The sequence below is a fragment of the Rhinolophus sinicus genome, chromosome 18, assembly GCF_057876585.1.
Source record: "Rhinolophus sinicus isolate RSI-liver-muscle chromosome 18, RSI-T2T, whole genome shotgun sequence".
NCBI classification, from domain to species: domain Eukaryota; kingdom Metazoa; phylum Chordata; class Mammalia; order Chiroptera; family Rhinolophidae; genus Rhinolophus; species Rhinolophus sinicus.
The window spans coordinates 62,171,694-62,186,398 of NC_142518.1; the positions used below are offsets into that span (position 1 = coordinate 62,171,694).

The 14,705-nt window shown below is 36.6% G+C and overlaps 1 pseudogene; it reads left to right on the forward strand.

Moving 5' to 3' along the window:
• The first annotated feature begins 12,569 nt into the window (after positions 1 to 12,569).
• Positions 12,570 to 13,621, forward strand: LOC109460295 (POU domain, class 5, transcription factor 1-like; annotated as a pseudogene).
• The last annotated feature ends 1,084 nt before the right edge of the window (positions 13,622 to 14,705 follow it).

Here is a 14,705-nt window from a genome sequence, read left to right on the forward strand (position 1 = left end):
TTTGGTATCATGGGCTTTTAGCACGATTGATGCCATTTGGGGCCTGTGGTTTTCTCTTTAACACCTCATAATAAATCCTGATGATTATAGCTCAAAAAAGATTAATTTCACTTCTGAACAGAGACATAAGGCCCTGAATAAAACGCTGGAAAAGAAAATTTGGTAATAAAAGAATCACTCAGCATGATCAAGTAAGGCTTATCTTAGGAACGCAAGGAAGATCTACTCCTAGGCAATCTATCAACATAATATATCGTGCCAATAGGTCACATAGTCATTTTCTGACAATCACAATAGAAGCCAAAAATATTCACTATACATCCCTTATTTTTAAAAAGTATATAGCCACTACAAACTTATCAGAAAGGATAAAATCAGTGACTGATAATGCCAAGTGGTGGGGATGATGAAATGCATTTAGGACTCTCCTCTCATGATCAGTCTAGGGAGGAATATGCAAGCAAGCTAAGCTGTCCAAATTCCTTCCCTGAGACATGAAGTGGCTTAATGGCTTGTAGCCCTACTGCCTGCCATTTGGAGCAAAACGTGTCTGCAGTGGGAAAGAATGAAGGCAGAGAGAATCGCCCCCATTCTACTGCAGTCTTGGTTTCCCATCTGCCCAGGAGAAAGGCTTCTCTCTTTTGTTTCCTGGTTTGCCACCCTGTGTGAATCCTGTCTCTCTCCCACCCTTAAAAATTATCAAAGTGCAATGCAAAGGATCACAATCCAGAGAAATGTCTGTCTCTGGTGACAGAGATACAGAAATATATATAATGGTTAACCATCATATATACAGAGCGTGCCAAAAAAATGTGTACACATCTTTTTAATTAGTTTCAGGTGTACAAAACAATGTACTAGACATTTATCATTTATATCCCTCACACAGTGATAACCTCCCTCCCCCCATCTACTACCCCTTTGACACTGCACACAGCCATTACATTACCACTGTCTCTATTTCTCATGCTGTACACCACTCTTGTAACTATATATATATATATATATATATATATATATATATATATATATATAAAGGAAAAAACTGTATTAAAATTATGCTAATGGTAACCACTTTGAGCACCTCTTGTGACTGCAGAAGTCAAACGTGACTTGCATTTATCTTTTGTTATTGGTATATACTATTACAATTTTAATACAGTATTTTCCTTTCTTAAAATGTGTATACATTTTTTTTTGGCACCCTCTGTATATTGACTGGATTGAGGGATGCCCACATAGCTGGTAAGACTTTCTTTCTGGGTGTGTCCATGAGTGTTTTTCTGGAAGAGATTAGCATTTGAATCTGTACAATGAGTTAAGAGATCTGCCCTTACCAATGTGGGTGAGTATCATCCAACCCCTTGAAAGCCTGGACAGAATAAAAAGGAGGAGGAAGGGTGAATTTGCTCTTGCTTGAGCTGGGATATCCATCTCCTGCACTCAGACATGAGCAGTCTTGGTTCTTGGGCCTTGAACTACAACTTACACAATCAGCTCTCCTGGTTCTCAGGCATTCAGACTTGGACTGAATTATACCTCCTGCTGAATTACACCACCGATTTTCCTGGTTCTCCAGCTTGCAGACAGCAGATTGTGGGATTTCTCATCCTCATGACCACATGAAGCAATTCCTACAATAAATCTCCATATATAGATACAGATATAGATATAGATGCAGACGCAGATATAGATATAGATCTCCTATTGGTCCTGTTTATCTGGAGAACCCCGACTAATAGAATATATAAGAGAGACAGACAGATGACCCTGCAGTATTGATTCCCAGAACAGTATTGTCTGAACACGGATTCACTTTTGGAATTTTCATTAATATAAAACCATAAATTTCCATTTATCCACATGCTCATTTGAATTGTTTCCCTTACTGTCGATGTAAGAAACATCCAAACTTGTAGAGAATTCTTAATAAGTGTATTTGAGCCAAACAGAAGACACGCCTGGAAGCAAGATCTCAAGTTGAGATCCAAATGCTCCAGAGAATGACAGGTTTACAGTTTCTTTTATACATTTGGAATTAAGGAGGGAACATAAGGAAGATTACAGGAAGGTGGGAGAAAGCAAGGTACAGGATAGTTAAACAAGATTATGTGCTCCCTGGAGGGTAGTTACCCCTCTCAGGGGTCTAAAAAGAGGATTATTCTGGCATTTCAAAGGTGTGTTACCCTAGATACACAAGAACAATGCACAGGGCTTGCTTAGGGCAAAGATAAATCTTTTACTAAAGAAGTTATGCGCCTGGGGCATGACTACCCACCACGACCTGCCCAGTTAGGAATTTATGATCAGATCACCCTGTGATGTTACTTTCGGTCAGATTTATTACAGAGCTCCTTTTTCATCCATGTTACTTTCACGTGAATTCTCACCAATGGAGAAGTAATTTTACATTAGATATACACTACATAAATTGAGCATCTATTATGAACAAAAAGCTATACAAGATAAATATAACAAAGTTTCTGCACTCAATGTTAGTGGATGATTAATCCAAATATATTAAAAAGACCAATAATATCCAGGGTGAACTGAATTTCAAAACAATGCTTCATAACAGGTGATTTTATCAATGCTTCATAACAGGTGACGACAATTTGGAAAACCCTTCCTTAAGGAGATAGGGACAATTCTATTAATTATTGAAAATTTTATTACTGGAATACAACTACAGTATTTAGTATTGAAAGATAAGGTTGCATCTTCAGGCACCAAACACCTGTGTGAAAAGTAACATATTCATTCACTCAACCTGCCAGTTTGTGTTCATGATGCAATTTTGATATTTTTAAAAACTGAATTATCTGATTTGTTTAGAAAAGTGACATAATCCTGACAATAGTTCTTTGCATAGTCAAGAAATGAGTGAGATATTCATAAGGGATATGTTGTCTTAAACCTCTAGAAATCTATTATTCTCATACCAATATCATTACCTCTGAAATCTGAACATTTAACTGCCAAACATATTCACATGCTATTAATATTGTACTGGATATATAATATGAAATTTTTATATGTATATATCCAGTACAATATTCAAATTCCAATCAAGGGTTATGTTTTTGGATGCACGTTCTTTTTTAATCACATGATTAACACAACAGGATTTCTGAAGTTCCTTGTAGCTACTTTGATTCTTTAATTTCTATCACCTATGAGTAGCACACTTGCATAATCTTATTACAGTCACATCATGAGCCATTCGTAATTGACAGTTCATGAAACTGAAGAGTAGTCAAAATCCCATTAGTTTTACGTCTGGGGAAGCCTAATTGCATAGTTTCTAGGGAAGCATATTGACAAGTTGAATGAAATGAATGGTTCTCATATTAAACTCTCCTAGAAAAAAAAGCAAGGTGATTCCTCTTTATTTTCACAATGTAACTTCTCCTATTCAAAATGGTAGAAATTTCAGCATTTCTAAAGCTGTCTGGAATTTGTCCTTACAGGTCATTTAAACTGAGGCACGGAATATTTTTAAAAAAGAATTTGTTACAAGAAAACTAAAAAGTAACAGCTAACAACTATATTAGAAAATGAGAAGTGGACTAAGAAGAAACAACTTTAGAGCAACTCAAGCTTCTTAATCCACTATGGAAAACAGTAATAATAAAACTTGACTTTTACGTAACATGATTAAGGTTTCAAAAACACTTTCATATCAACAACTTCATTTGATACAATTGACTTGTAAGAAGGAACCGGATCAAGCCCTTCTGTCAGGTGAGCAGAGAGGCACAAATTTAATTAATCAAAGTCATGTGCATAGCCACATATTTATTCATTCATTCATCCATTTAGCAATTATTGAAAGATCACTATGTGCCAGATGTTGTGCTAGCTGAGAATGGAATGTCCTTGCCTTCAAGGCTCTCAGACTGCTCTAGAAATGGTGACACAGAAGTTCAGCATGATGTACTAAATGCTAGAAGGTGCTGTAGTTACTGGGAAACAATTCCTTTAAATTGGAATGGAACTTCAAACTAAACTTTCTTGAATCTCACAGATGACACTTTCATGAAAAAAATACTAATCTTTGTATGAGCACATTTGAATTGTAGAGCTGAAAAGGGCCTTAGAGATTATCATTCCCACAATTCCCTTATTTGATAGGTGAGGAAACTAAAACCTAAAGAGACTAAGTGATTTTCCAAAGATAATAAAACTAGAAAGCAGTAAACCTTTAAAATTTCTTAAGTCCATAAATACAATTTCCAAACTACCTCAACACACACAGAATCAAAAAAAGGAAAGAAAGTGTGCAATAACTACATGTATTTAGTCTGGGATGATAGATTTTACCACTATCCTTAAAGTTTTCAAAATGTTAGAAGAGGACTTTTGTATTAATGCTATTATTTTATAATTTCCCAATGATTTAAAACAATTTTAATGTTCAATGATCAAATGTTATTCAAAAGGCAAAATGAATAAATTATACTTTACATTATTTTAAAGATTATTGCTGGCACCTCTCTGAATAAACAGACATCACCATGCCAACTGCTAATTGTTTATATGCTCAGTACAAGGAATAGACAGTGGATAGTGCAGTGCATAGAAATACACAATCCCCAGTCCGTGGCCATTTTTAATCTACCTGTAAGAATTCAAATATAAATGTGCTTTATTACATAAACCCACAGTTCCTTATGCATTACTATCTATTATTATCATTCTTTCCAATAACACCTTGAACCTTTAACAATGTGGATTTTTTGAGGAAAAGGCTATATCACATTGTTTTTTGAAATGGCCCAAAATAACGTAGCATGCCAGTCTCACTGACTTTTTAGACTGAATTATATTCACATTACTTTTCTTCTGGTTCACTTTGCTATTGCTGGTAGAGTGGTTTTCCTACATGAGTAAAATTTTATTACACTCTTATCCTTCACTGTTGGCTCTACCTTGGCAGTCAAGTTTAATCATGCCAGATGTTGTTTTTGCAAAGCTCAATCCTTCTGCACAGATAATAGCCAGCCTGACCAACTCTTCCCCTCAAAGTACCACCCTCCCTTAGAAAAGTGTTATGTTCAGGGAATAATGCCTGACAATGAAGCAAACTAACCTGCTATCAATCAATTTGGGGGTTGCTATTTGACCAAAAAGATTTGATCTCCTTACTCCGAATGGTAACTGTTTTCAACCTGGCTAGTCTAAGATGTTCTTAGTTTATTGTTTTTGTCTTATCATATGTTTCTTTAACTATGAAATCTCATATGCAGAATATAAATATGAATAGTCGTTATGTAGCAATGAAACAGCTTTTCCATGTGAAACTTATAAAATTGATCACATTGATTTTTTTGTATCAGCTATATCACAAGTATATTGATTTTTTTTCTTTTCATACACAGGAAAGAAGTAATTATTTACACATACAGTGATGCATCTCCCCCAATAGGGGCTGCACTCATGAAGAAATCATATTCCTACCAAGGCATATCCCTCTGCTCTTACATTTCCTTCCTTCTTCTATTTCTCTGCCTCTGCACATAAACGTAACCCTTTCCAAAATAGGCTTGTTGAGTTACATGTCACTTATCCAAAGAATGGATTTCTAGTAACTTCAACCATCAGAAACTAAAAAAAAAAAAAATGGCAGAAACTTGTATAAAAAAGAGAACGACTTCTGAGAGGCCAGTTGTCAAAAAACACATACTTATTTCATAAGAATAAAGCTCAAATGAGCTCTCTTTCCTCCTGAGTTCCCATAGTTTATTTGTTTCCTCGTGGCACTGACAATTTCTCCTTATTGTTCTAGTTATTTTATGTAAATGTGTTATCTTCCTTACCAACCTAGAAGATCTTTGTAGGATCCATGTCTAACATCTTATTCACCACAATGCCAGTTTCTTCACTTATGTTCTATAAAGAACCATTTCTCCATCCTTTAAAGCCCCATGAAGTTACAGAAAGGTCAAGGTAATGAGGACTAGGAAAAGGCTATTTGATTTGTCCAGTTTTTCACCAGTGTCTGACACTTATCACGTGCTTTTATTATAGGTATTTTTATACACGTTTTCTATTCCCAACTACTCCAACTAAAAAGGAAGCTTCATAAGATCCTTGAGGGAAAGTTCCATATGTTGCTCATCTTTGTATCTCTCAAAGCTTTTAAATAGAACCTTGCACATAATAGGCACAGATATATAAATGAAAGAACATAAATCAGATTATAAGGATAAATAGCAGATACTCATGAGATATGACAGCTAATAGCAATGAAAGGCATTAGAATAATAAAAAGGCATTTTTATTCATTAAACATTTATTAAGTACCTATTATATACTAAGAACTGTGTGATGTACTGAAAGGAGTAAGACAGACAATTTCTCTCATAGAACTCCTAGTTTAGTGGGCTAACCAGGAATGAAGTCAATAATTATAAACCAAGATTATGAGATTATGCCCTATCGACATATCCATTCCTTGAGCCCTGCCCAGTATACTGTAAAAAAGATTTTTAAAATTAAAAAAAAAGTTTAAACCAATAAAACTTTGAGAACTAAAACAGATAACATTATGTTAATGGAAAAACTTCACGCTAGATAAATGAGACATCACTTATTATATTACTACCATATCTTAAATGTTTATAATCTAAATTGGATTGCTTTCCCAATATTCTCTTTGTGCCATACCCCCAAACAATAAGAGATATGAATAGTTATTTGACATGGATTATCACATTTTAGGAGATATTTTTAAATACTTACACCTAAACAAGTATCAATATTAATAATAATATTAAGCACTTAAAGTTTTTTTCTCTATTTTCTTTCTTATACAGCAAGATTTCTCAGAGTGTCTTATATATTTCCTCAAACCTTATTAGGTATTTATTCAAACACAGTTGGAAAATTTGCAACAGCTCATGCAACCATCAGGGGCTACCCTAATATTTGATAGATTATAAAGGAGTACTACCCAGATATTAAAATATTCAAGCATAGCCTTTGAGAATAATTTCACTCAACTTTTAAGACTCAGCAATTTAGTCCACTATCATCCTCTTTTCTCTGGAAATGGCTGAGATCTTAGCTGAATACCAAATAAATTTCCTTTCTGATGGATAATTAAAAGGTAGAGTGTCTGTGAAAGGAAGAATATTACCACTATTTACGGCTTTAAATTGTTTCTAGACTCAAGACATTTAACAGCATTATTCAAGCAAAAGAAGATGCACAATGAGAAAATAGGTCTGTAGAATCTAAAGAACAGAATAAATGATCAAACAAAACAGAAATAGACTCAGAGATACAGAAAAAAAAAACCTGTTGGTTGCTAGATGGGAGGGGGAGGGGATGGGGGAGAAGGTAAAAGGATTAGAAAGAGTGAATTAGTAGACACAATATAATAATAGGGATATGAAGTATAGTATGAGGAATGTAATCAACAATGTTTTAAAGATTATGTAGGGTGTCAGATGGGCACTGGACTTATCGGGGAATCACTTCGTAGATTGTGTAGATGCATGACCATTGCACTGGACACCTGAAACTGAAGTAGAATAATATTGTATGTCAAGTATAATTACATATATATATATATATATATATATATATATATATATATATATTATAGTCATAATATATATGTATATATATGTACATATATACATATATTATATAGTCATAATATATGTGTGTATATATATATATATATATATATATATCTGTACATATATATATATCTATATGTATAGACATGGGAAGTGGCGAATAGCATTCCATGGTATTGTAACAGCTATATAAGATGTCAGAGGGGTAGTAGCTTGGGGGAGGGGGGTTATCACTTTGTGAGGGGTGTAAATGTCTAATTATTAGGTTGATTTGTACACCTGAAACTAATAAAAAAAAGAAAAGGAAAAAAATGGGCCTGACTTAGTTACCCTATATACAGTGCTGGACTGTATAATCAGCCTGCAGTCATCTGCTATTACAGGTGATTGCTGTCTGAAAAATAACAGTAAATATAAAAAATAAAAATTTTTTAAAAATTTAAAAACAAATTCAATGTGTATTACAGGGTAAGCCCCACTACCTATGTACTAGACAAGGATTATATTAACATTTGAAGAACAGCTTTATTTCTCTGCTTAAAATTAAAAAAATATGCATTCATTATAGAAAAATTGGAAGAGCAGAAAAGAATATTATAAAAACCATTCATTATCCCAAAACTCAGAAATTACAATTATCGACATTTTAGTGTATTTCCCTCCAGTATGTATACGTGTGTGTGTCTGTGTATGTGTGCCACATGTGTGTGCAGACATGCTCACATGTGCACACATGCATGCTTTATGTGGTATATACATGGATTCAAATTTTCTTTTCCCACTTCAGACTGTATTATGGAAATTTTCCCTATCTGTAGATATAATTCTAATTTTAAATAGTTACATAGACTCCCACACTATAAATGGACCGTAGGTATTTAAACAACAACCTACTCTGGGAAATTTAAGCTATTTTCAATTTTTCATCATTATAACTAACTGTATAACAAACATGTCTTCTCACACATTGCTTGTTTGTGGTTTTTGTTTTTATAAATTACTAGAAGAGAAGTTGAGTTAGGCAAATAGTACAAACATTTTGAAGTCTCAATATAAATATCACTATATTGCTTTCAGGAGAGTTTTATCAGCAGTGTATGTGTTTTCCTAACACTTCATTAAATAGATAAGTCGGTAGATAGATAGATAGGCAGGTAGGTAGACACACATATAGATACACAGAGACATACATGCATGCATATATACAATAGTGAAAATTCATTTTATGTGAACAGTAGTTTCTTATATTTCTGAGTTTTTACATTTTTCCTTGAATATTTGCCCATTGTTCTATTGACTACAGAGCATATTCCATTTTCCTAATGAACTGTAAGTGCTACTTGAATATACAATATTGAAATATAATCTGCCAATCAGGGTTGCAATTTTATTATGAAAATACATAGAAAATTACTAAGAACAACACAAGTATAATTATCCACCTTCCAGAACTAATAAATATCAACAGTATCATAATTGTTAAACTTTCCTTTTTTAAAAAACAAATAAACTATTACAGATAGAGTTGAAGCCCCTTTGTACCTCTCCCTAAACAAATTCCCCTCCCTTCTTACCCAGAACCATCAATAATAATGAATTTGTTGTATACCTTTCCCATCATGTTCTTACACATAATAAGTATTTGCATGAAAAATTATACACTATTGTTTGGGCTGCCTTAAAAAATAGTTAAATATCACACACATCATTCTGCACCTTACTTTTTTCTTTTTAAAGATTTTATTGGGGAAAGGGAATAGGACTTTATTAGGGGACAGTGTGTACCTCCAGGACTTTTTTCCAAGTTAAGTTGTTGTCCTTTCAATCTTAGTTGTGGAGGGCACAGGTCAGCTCTAGGTCCAGTTGCCGTCGCTAGTTGCAGGGGGCGCAGCCCACCATCCCTTGCAGGACTCGAGGAATTGAACTGGCAACCTTGTGGTTGAGAGTCCACTGGCCCATGTGGGAATTGAGCCGACAGCCCTCGGAGTTAGGAGCATGGAGCTCTAACCGCCTGAGCCACCGGGCCAGCCCTGCAGCTTACTTTTTTATTCAACATTATGTTTTTTGAGATTTATGTTGACATAAAAAGCTCTAGCTCATATTAATGTATACCAATTTATCCATGTTATTTATATAACGTTCATTCATTTTAACTGCTATATAATATTCCATCTCATCAAGACATCATCACTTACCCAGTCACTACAATAAACATTTAAGTTGTTTCCTGTTTTGGTATTGTAAAAATTGATTTAGCAAAAAACAAAAATAGTGAAAAATTGGTTTAGCAACCACCTTCACATATATGTGCACAAACTTCTCTATGTCATATACCTAAATATGAAATATTGAATCAGGATATTTGAATTATTAAATTGAATATCAAATTATTGAGTCACTTTCGACTTTATTAGATATTGTCATATTTCTCTGAATTTTCTAATGCTTTATTTAGGATTTTTGTATTTATGCTCAGAAAAGACTGGACTATAATTTTTTTGTTATACTTTGTCCATTTTTCAGTAATATTATTAATTTCATAAAGTGAGCTGGGGAGCATACCCTTATTTTCTAGACTCTGAAAAATATTTACGTAATAGGGGTTATCTATTTCTAGAAAGTGTGATAAAAATCACATGTAATTGGGCCTGATAGCTTTAGAATGCAGTGGGAGTGAAGGCAATATTTTATTTTTTACTATCAGTTCAATTTCTTTAATGATAATCAGTTTATTGAAATCTTCTCTTTCTTCGGGCTTCATTCTGATGATATTTATTTGTCTGGAAAATTAAGCAATTGTTTAAACCTGGGATTACTCCCTATATGGTGAAGCCTGACACAAGAGCTTGTGTGCAGATAAAATACTTGAGGGACATGATCCCAGGTAATGGGTAACTAGGACTGGAGAGGAGTGAATAATGGAAGGAAGAAACACCTATTCAACACCCCTATGTTCATTGAAGCATTATTTACAATCGTCAAGATACAGAAGCAACCTAAGTGTCCATCAATATATGAATGGATAAAGAAGATGTGGTGTATACAGAGGGCACCCAAAAAACATATACACATTTTAAGAAAGGAAAAAATGTAAAATTGTAATACTCAACATATACCGATAACAAAAGATGAATACAAATCATGTTTGATTTCTGCAATTACAAGAGGTGCTCAAAGTGGTTACCATCAGCATCCAGATACTTCTGATTACGGTGAACTACTCTTGAGCAATGTTGACCAAAGTGTCCATTTGTATACATTTTTTTTGACGCCCCCGGTATATATAATAAAATACTACTCAGCCATAAAAAAGGATGAAATTTTATCATTTGTGACAACATGGATGGAGCTAGAGAGTATTATGCTAAGTGAAATAAGTCTGACAGAGAAAGACAAATAGCATATGATTTCTCTTATATGTGGAATCTAAAAAAGAAAAGAACAAACAAAACAGAAACAAACTCACCGATACAGAGAACAAACTGACAGTCACCAGATGGGAGGGGGGTTGAGGTAATGAGCGAAAAACGTGAAAGGGATTAAGAAGTACGAATTACCAGTTATAAAAATAGTCACAGGGAGATAAAGTACAGCATAGGCAATATAGTCAATAATATTGTGATAACTATGTATGGTGTCAGGTGGGTAATAGACTTATCAGAGTAATCACTTCACAAGGTATATACATAAAGATCTAATCACTATGTTGTACACCTGAAAGTAATATAATATTGTATGGCAACTGTAATTGAAAAATAATTTTTTTAAATGCTATAATAAAAAATAAATATACTAATAAAATAAACAAGTAAAAGTTAAAAATAAAAAAGCCTATTCAAGGTTGTGTTATTGCACTGATCTCTACTGTGGCCAACTAGAATAATTGGAATTATTCACTGGTCACCCAATGGCTCCTACTCCTCATTGGCCAAGCAAGGATGACTTCTAGCCTATTATTAAATTACTTCCTTACAGGTTGTATATGAGTACCAAGGGTTCCTGCACAACAGAAAGAAAGGTGAAGTGGCTGCAACCATTAGGTCACGTGTGCAAATCTGTTTACCACAGCAATGTGGTAAAAGTGGGTTGACTGCATATGAGGTGGTATATAGGTGTCCAATACACCACTTTATCTTAGTTTTCAAAATTATTTAGTCTTTATGATTTCTTGTATCTATTCTTATGCTCCCTTTCCCCAACAGTATTTGTACATTTTGTCCTTATTCCTCTTTCCCAGGGGTTTTTCTTATTTATCGGTATTTTCAAAGAATTAGCTTTCAGTTTTATTGCTTGGGCTTTTTTTGATCCATTAATTTCTATTTCTATTTTTTTAATCTCTTCCTTCAAATAACTTTAATACATGTCTATTCAATCAAACTTCATGATTTTATCATCCAGATATTGTACAATTTGTCTTACAGTCTTTCCTTCTCTCTTCACGTAATTGCTCTGTTTTATCCTGTGGGGAACCCATGTCATGTGGTTCTGGTCCATCTAATCTTGCCATGACTTCAGCCACATGAGTGGAACCACGACAAGCTTTAGTCAAGCAAAGCACTCCAATTCCTTGCCCTCAAAGATACTTCAGGAATGGGCTCGTAGCCTAAACAGAGCTACTTTGTTCCCTGAGAACTGTTAATGTGGATGCTGGGTAGACAGGAGCTCTCTTACTGGAGTAGTTTCAACTGTAAAATTGTAATGTCAATTGAATGAATTAATCATACATGAAATGTTTGGCAGTGCAAGTAGGATTTAGGTGGCACCAATATTTGTTAATATCCTCTCTCCTGCCTCTCTGGTGATTATACACCCTAAATGTAAGCTAACTGTGAAGAAAAAACAATCTATTCACTGCTGCAAACTCAAATATGCAAAATGATGGTAGTAACATCACATTTGCTCAGGGTACTTGCGTTTTAACTAACACTGAAAACGTCTAGCCTTTTACCAGGCCTCTGACCTGGGGCGCCACCCTTCCCCATGGCGGGACACCTGGCTTCCAACTGCCTTCTGGCCCCCACCGTGTGGTGGAGGCGATGGACCAGGAGAGCTGGAGCCGGGCTGGGTTGACCCTCAAACCTGGTTGAGCTTCCAGGGCCCTCTTGGCGAGTCAGGAATTGGGCCAGGGCTTGGCCCTGGCACCAAGGTGCGGGGAATTCCCCCACGTACCCCTCCATATGAGTTCTGTGGGGGGCATGGCCTACTGTGGACCTCAGGTTGTAGTGGGACTGATGCCCCCAAGGTGGCCTGGAGACCCCTCAGCCCGAGTGTGAGGCAGGGGCCGGAGTAAAGAGCAACTCCGAGGGGACCTCCCCCAATTCGTGCACTGTCCCATCTGGGGCTGTGAAGCTGGACAAGGAGAAGCTGGAGCAAAACCCTGAGGAGGAGGCAAGTGAGGACATAAAAGCTCTACAGAAATACCTCGAGCAGTTTGTCAAGCAGAAGAGGATCACCTTGGGGCACACCCAGGCTGACACGGGGGTCACCTGGGGCATCTCTTTGGGAAGGTGTTCAGCCAAACAACCATCTGCTTCTTTGAGGCTCTGCAGGTCAGTTTGAAGAACATGTGTAAGCTGCAGCCCCTGCTACAGAAGTGAATGGAGGACGCTGACAACGAGAATCTATAGGAGATAACACAGAGCAGAGACCCTTGTGCAGGCCTGAAAGAAAGCGAACAAGCTTCGAAAACTGAGGAAGGGCGACTTGGAGAACATGTTCCTGCAGTGCCAGAAGCTCACCCTGCAGTAGCTCGAGCTTGAGAAGTACATGGTCTGAGTGTGGTTCTGCAAACGTCACCAGAATGGCAAACAATCAAGCAGTGACTATTCTCAGCGAGAGGATTTTGAGGCTTGTGGGCTTCCTTTCTCAGGGTTACCAGTATTCTTTTCTCTGGCATCAAGGCCCCATTTTGGTACCCCAAGCTATGTGGGCCCTCACTTCCCTACGCTGTACTCCTTGGTCCTTTCCCTGAGGATGAAGCCTTTCCCTCTGTGTCTGTCACCACTCTGGGTTCTTCCATGCATTCAAACTGAGGTGTCTGTCCTTTGCCAGAAAGCAGAGCTAAGGAGAGAGAACCCTGAGGATTGTGCCAAGGTTTGGGGATTAAGTTCTTCATTCAGCAAGGAATTGGGAACACAAAGAGTCTGGGGGCAGGGAGTTTGGAGAAACTAATTGGAGGGAAGTTCAAGAGATGCTCTTGATTTTAATCCTCATACCACTCATTACTTTGATCTTAAATAAAGAAGCCTGGGACACAGCCCGAAAAAAAAAAATCTTTTCAGGAACTGTATTTTTTTTTTTTGGTCTGTATTTGAAACAGCCTAAGACACCTAGATGACCAAGTGACCTCTGGCTGCTGCAGTAAATGAGGCAGCCAACTCTTATGTAACCTAAGAGAAATTAGAAGTTACTAGGCTTTCGGGAAATATGTTTAAGGTGGTTATATTTTCTGAATTGCCCATGTATTTTCAGTCCATTCAGGCAAACACTTCTATCAAGAAATAATCATGCAATTCCAGTCAAGATGGCACATTAGGTAAACGCCGTGCTTACATTCTCTCACAACCACATTAAAATTACAACTAAACTACAGAATGACCATCATTGAGTATCACCCCGAATCTTGCTGAACCAAAGCCCTACAACTAAGGACATACAGAAGAAGCCACCTTGAGACTGGTAGGAGGGGCAGAGACTTATAACAGACTGTTCCCACACCCGTGTGTGAGCATTAAACATTGGGAGGGATATCTTGGGTGTGGAGGTACCCTCCGGAGGAGCAAGGGGTCCCAGCCCCGCCCCAGCCCAGGGATCCAGTACCAGGATGAGAAGTCCCCATAACTTCTGACTGTGAAAACCAGCAGAGATTGTGACTGAGTGAGATGAGGGTGGCTGGAGTCCCAGGCGCTCCTCTTAAAGGGACTGTGCATGGACTAACTCACCAACGGAATCACTGACTCTGAGTTCCATGCTGGGGCAGCAGCTGGAGAGATGACAGGGACATACAGGGAATAACTGAGTTGTCTGGCTGCAGGAAGGGGGCTGGAGGGGCAGCTTTCTCCTGGATGGAGTAGCTGTCAGAAGCCATCATTTCTTTGTTGAGCCTCCCCTTTCCTG